The following is a 5,944-nucleotide window of genomic DNA, read 5'->3' on the forward strand; positions in this document are numbered from 1 at the left end:
TTCAGACTGTCTCCTTCCAGCCATGCGGCCTTGGAGGAGCTGCTAAGCCTCCCTGACCCTCAGCCAACTCAGGAGACTGTACCTACTTTGTAGCATTATTAGGGAAATGAAATAACAGTTATCAACGCCCAAACAAAGCCGAGGATTGCTATGGCAGCAATAATTAATTAATCGATAATGATGCCACGGCTTATGCAGAGAGAAGCACCTCGCCTCCACTCTAGCTGCGACTGACTCTTCTTCTCCAGCAGCTGCGTGAACGTTTCTCAGAGTCTGTTAGGCGCCGGGCGCTCTGTGCACAGGGCTGGAGTCTGCGGGTGAGCAAGACTCTGAGTGGTTTAGTCTAACAGAAAAAGGCAGAGAGAAGGGGACTCCAGGGAAGGTGACACAGGTGTGGGATGATATTCTGGGGACAGTGAAGGAGAGGGAGCAGTGGGTTCCCACTGGGCACAGGAAGCAGGCTCTGGAATGGCTACTCGGGTAGAAGGTGGCCACCCGAGTCAACCTGTGAAGACAGAGGACTGATCAAGTGTATGTCAGACGTCTCTGAGGTGGGGACCGGCCCACCTCCATCCTTGTCCCTAGGCATTGCAACACCTGATTTGAAGAAGGCTTCCCACTCATGTATGGCTGGATGGGTGAATGGATTCCAGGGAAGGCCCAGAGGAGAACAAAGGATTACTATTATGGCTGGTGTACTGGGAACAGCCATAGTCTGGCCAGGCTTGGAGAAGCTCAGGGATGGAGGAGGAGCTGAGGAGGCAGCTACATATGGGTGAAAAAGATTTCCCTGGTTCAGAAAGATGTAGGGCAATGAGGCCACAGGCTCTCCTCTTTGGGCATGCTCTCCTTGGCAGGTCTGGCAGCACGTTGGAGTGGAGAGGTCGGGATGCTAGGAGGAGGCGTGGGCTTGACGTGCCTGCACGACTTCCCGGCTGTCTCAGTTCAACGCACAGCTCAAGGGTGCATTGGATACCGGGTGTAAAATTATGCAGAGGGACCCCCTCTACTTTCGGATTGATTGATAAATTGCCGTGCCACTCAGACACGTCTTCGACTCATCATAAAGAATAAAAGAAGATGATGTGTTCAGAGTGTGTGGGAAAGAAAGGTCATCATTCCCTCTGGACAGCCAAATATGACCTTTGAGAAGCCTCAGTGATACACAAGGTGAGTATCAGAAGCAGCGTGTACATACTTGTGTATGTCTCGGGCCTGATTTCCACACTCAGGCAGTTTGCCTGTCTGGTCTCTACCATCCCTTTCAGATACACACAAACACCTACACCCACACTCAGCCTGTAAGGTGGGTCGCTACTGCATGCGTTCACACCTCTGAAGAGTGTGTGTGTGTGTGCACACAGACAGATGTGCCCACCTTGCAGGGCACGCAGTGTTACTGTTCCAGCCGTTGGAACCTGGGTGGCTCTCAACACACGCTTCTGTCAAGGTTTTCCCGGCTGTTTCCTGATCCTTTCAGAACCCAGCCCACACCTACCCAGGATGACATGGAGCAGTAGGAAGGAAACACTAATAAGGCATGATGGTGGCCGTCCACAGTGACAGCTGGCTGGAGTCCTTGTATGTCGCTCATGGCTGCTCCCTTGCTCGAGTTGGAGACCCAGGGGAGCTGGTGGTGTTGCCCAGGGCCATGAGAGTGTTGTGGTATAGGGTTAAATCTGAAGGCAGCCAAAGGCTGAGGCCCCCCCAGCTCACCCAGTCAGGCCTGGGTGAACTCTATCTCCTGCCTTTTGTTCTAGTCAGGCCTTTGGCAGGTTGGGTGGCATCAGCTCACTGAGAAGAGGGCCACGGGGTTTGCTGAGACACCTTGAAAGGACACTAATAAGCAGCTACCTGGGCATCCTGTGGTTGGGTTAAGCTGACACCCCAAATTACCCAGCACACCTAAGAAGTCACAGCCTTGATTCCTGGCTCTTGTCATGTTCTCTGTATCATTTCATTTCCTCATAGTAACAGTGAAGTAAGTGTGGTTCCATTTTATGGATGTGAAGCAGAGGCTCAGAAGGGTGAGCCTGAGACTTGCCCAAACAGCAGATTACTTGGGCCAAACACAACCCTAAAGTCTTTGTTTGTTTGCTTTTGTGCCTATGATTTTTATTTGCGTATTTATTTTAGACAGTGTTTCACTATATAGTCTTGAATTCTCTATGTAGACTAGGCTAGCTTCAAACTCAGAGGTGTCTGCCTGCCCTCCTGAGTTCTGGGGTTAAAGGCATGCACCATCACACCCGGCCCCTGAATACATGTGTGTGTGTGTGTGTGTGTGTGTGTGTGTGTGTGTGTGTGTGTGTTGTCGGGCACATACACTCCAGACTCACACAAGTGGCAGGGAAGTGGAACTATTTCATTCTGTCATTCAAATATTTACCCAGCCAGGCCCTAGTCTCAGTTTTGATGAAACATCAAACAGACAGGACAAACTAATTGCTATCGGCCCCCTCCTAGGAGGGAGTAAAGTGTCACAGTTAATAATTGATCCACAGTGTGCAGGAGAGAAAGAACCAGTGAGGGGACAAAGAATTGGGGTGCTTTCTCTTTTAAGGTGTGCTGTGTGCTGGGTCAGAGAGGAAGCCCCAGGCATGATGAACATTCAGCAGAATCGCAGAGGAGGGGTCCAGCAAACGAGACAATGACCACATGGGGCACAGGTGAGGCCTGGGTGCTGCAGGCTGGGCTCCAGCAAAGCCGTGACTCGCAGGGAAGCTGCTGCTGGGCAGAGGGATGGAATTCTCCGCCGGTTCCATGCTAGGGGGTAGGCGGAAGGCAACCAGATTTCCTGAGTGGTACCACGCACTGCACCCCCCCCCCACTGCCACCCAGTTCTGGACATCAGACCCAGAGGGGCTTCGTTAGCCTAAGTCTTCATGTCACCTTCCCGACCTCACAGTGTAATAACGAGGGAAGAGAGGAAGGCACCCTCCAGGCCTGGTGGAAGGATTCTTCCTTCTGGGTTCCTTCCTCAGAGCCAGCTTGTATCCCTGTTTAAAAATGTGTCATGCCAATGGCCGGGTAGGCTGAAACCTAAAACACTGTTCCCGAACATCCAAACAATTCCCTGTAAAGCAGCGCTTGGCATGCTGGAGGCAAAGCTCTATTTTTTTTTTTTTTAAACTAAGGTAATCTCTAGAAAGCAGTTTGTACTCATGTTTCTACAGTGATTAAATATGCAAAGTAATTTCCATGATTTCCACCGTGTTCTGAACCAGATCATTCCGTTCTGCTCCTCTTTGTACAAAGCTACTTACTGGATCAGATTCCAAAACAAATCCCCCGAATTTGGCGGATCATCATTTTTAAAAGGGGGCTTGTTAAGGTAATCATTAAATTAAACCACCCCTTTAAGAATATTTAGATCTGGTCTGCCAAGCGGAACGGTCTAATGGTTTTTAAATGAGAAGCCGCGCGATGCTGGCGAATTTTCTTTTGTGGGTCAAGTGGGTATTAACAAATGCTAAGACTGTTTTCTCTCTGTCATCACCTTGAAATCTACAAAGAAAGGCAAAAGAGAGGAAGGAACCAAGGGGACAGGCTGGGTGGGATTGCACATCTGCTCCCGGCATTCTCTGTGGCGGTCCGAAGCGGGACAATGGCTCACAAAGCTGCGGCTTCTCACGTTTGGCCCTGGAGGGTCCACAGCATGAATGTGAAGGGGAGGTGGTAGCTGGAGAGCCCTGAGCCCTGGAAGGTTAAAGGTACTCATGGACTCAGCTCTTCTCCATCTCAGTCTGAGCTGACCCTTCAGTCCACAGACTTTGCAAGGGTCTACTCAGTCTGTGCGTCCAGGGAGCTGGCAGTGAGTTCTGAGTGTCCCCAAGGGGGGAGCTCGCAGCCAGCTCATTCGAAGAGTGCTTGGGGACCCAAGACTGGAACAAAGTATGTCACCTCTTCTTTCTAGGCCATGTAGCTTCTTGGAGGCCCTTGAAGCCTCCAACCTAGGAGGCCCAGCCATGGGGCCTGGTGGAGCTGAGCTGATATATTTGTGACTAAGGGAACATTTGTCACTGGGAGAGGGAGTCCCTCATGTCTGCCCATGAGCCTTTTCTAGAAGGCCTGATGTAATTCAACCCAGACAGCTACTACTGGCATTAATATTATTAATTATCATTATTATAGCCTTCCAGGTGATTTTTAGTGCAGCCAATGATGAAAGCAATTACGCATTTAGTGAGAGGCTCTCTTGCAGAGACACTTAAAGAGATAAAGGCACTCTGGAGATACAGCCTTCGGTTAATTCAGAGGGGCCATCAAACTAAAGCCCTGAGGTCAAATGGGTATGGCCCACCTGTGACACAGAGAGGTTTTTTTTTTTTTTTTTTTTTTTTTCTGAAGTGGTTGAAAGGAAATGAAAAAGAAGAATAAAATGTCATGATGCTTGGAAGCTGTAGGATGTTCAAATTTCACTGTCCATGTAAAGTTTTATTAACTTTTGCAGTGTTCATTCATTTGTTGTTATTGTCAAAAATGGTTGTTGAGCCCCATGGGCAGAGCGTGTATGACCCACAAAGCCCAAATCATGCACTACCCAGCACTGCCAGAATTTTGTCAATGCTTACAGTACAGGAGAAAAGGACCATTGTAAACATTGTGACTTAGTTTTCATCGATAAAATGTGAAATGGGATTTGTGGGAAGCCAGGAAATCATGTACTGGTTACTTTCTCATCACTGTGGCTACATAAGGTGGTGGGCAACGCCTGAGGGAAGAAAGGTTGACTTTGGTGTGTCATGGCGGGAGGGTGCTTGGATGAGAAGAGCGGGGAATGCCATGGTGGACAGGAAGGAGAGCAAAGAGGGGTGCTGGTGCTCTTCTGGCTTTCTCCTCCTTCTGTTAAACCGGTGAAAGTCCCTGGGGAGTCCTCTAGCTCATGGGCTCATGGGATGGTACAACAGAGTCAAGGTGGGTCCTCCCCCTCAGTTAATGTTCTCTAAAATTTCCTCACAGACATACCCAGAGATGTTCCTGGGTCTCGAAGGTGATTTGAAACCTATTCAAACGGTCAGTCAAGATTAGCCTGTAGAAGTCCATCCCTTGTCAGTTTGATACCCCAATATACTATCTACACCGTAGTGTCCTGTCCTTGCCCATGCTCATCTCACCATGAAAACACACGCAGTCCAACTGTAAGGGTCCTCAAACCTTGAAAGTTCCAACATAGTTTAAAAGCATAAGTTCAGTGTCTCCACTGGGACTCTGAACCACTAAGGCAAATCCTTAGTGGTGAGCATCTATAAAACCACAAAGAAATCGTGGATTTCCAACATCCACTAGCACAGAGAATACATGCCAATTCCAAGGGGAAGGACAGGAGGGCAGAAGGAGGCTCGTGGCCAAAGCAAGACTGAAATCTAGCATGGCAAACATTAAATTCGGTAGCATTGTGGTCGCTTCTAGAGCACATGGCATCATGACATGAGCTCCGAAGGGCTTGCTTGGGCAGCCTCGTCTCCATGGGTGCTGTTTGCAGCCCACAGTCTGTCTCTTGGCCACCTCTGACCATCCCGACAGCTTTCCTTAATAGACCTTCATCATTCCTGGCGTCTCCAACATCGTGTGGTCTCCATTACAGCTCAGGCTTCCTCCTCACTGCTCCACGTGCCATCTTAGCAAGGAATCTTGCTTTTCTGTAGCTTGTCAGGCCTCCTGGGCCATCCTTAAAAACCTAGGTAGAAGGCTCCAATATCCTGTAACCTTTTTATTCTACATGCCTGAAAAATCGGCACCACATGGATGACTCTATGATCAGTTACTAGCTTGCCCAGGAGCTGGGACCATGGCTCAAGTGGCCTAGGAACGCATGAATGGTTGAACCTGGGAAGACACTTCCTAAGTTGATCCTGTGTGAGCAGGGTGTCCTAGAGGCTTTCTCTTCTGCAAAGAAAACCTTTGAAATGAGTTTACAGAGCTATATCCTGGAGCGAGCAGT

This window comes from Peromyscus maniculatus, chromosome 14 (genome assembly GCF_049852395.1).
Source record: "Peromyscus maniculatus bairdii isolate BWxNUB_F1_BW_parent chromosome 14, HU_Pman_BW_mat_3.1, whole genome shotgun sequence".
In the NCBI taxonomy this organism is placed as follows: domain Eukaryota; kingdom Metazoa; phylum Chordata; class Mammalia; order Rodentia; family Cricetidae; genus Peromyscus; species Peromyscus maniculatus.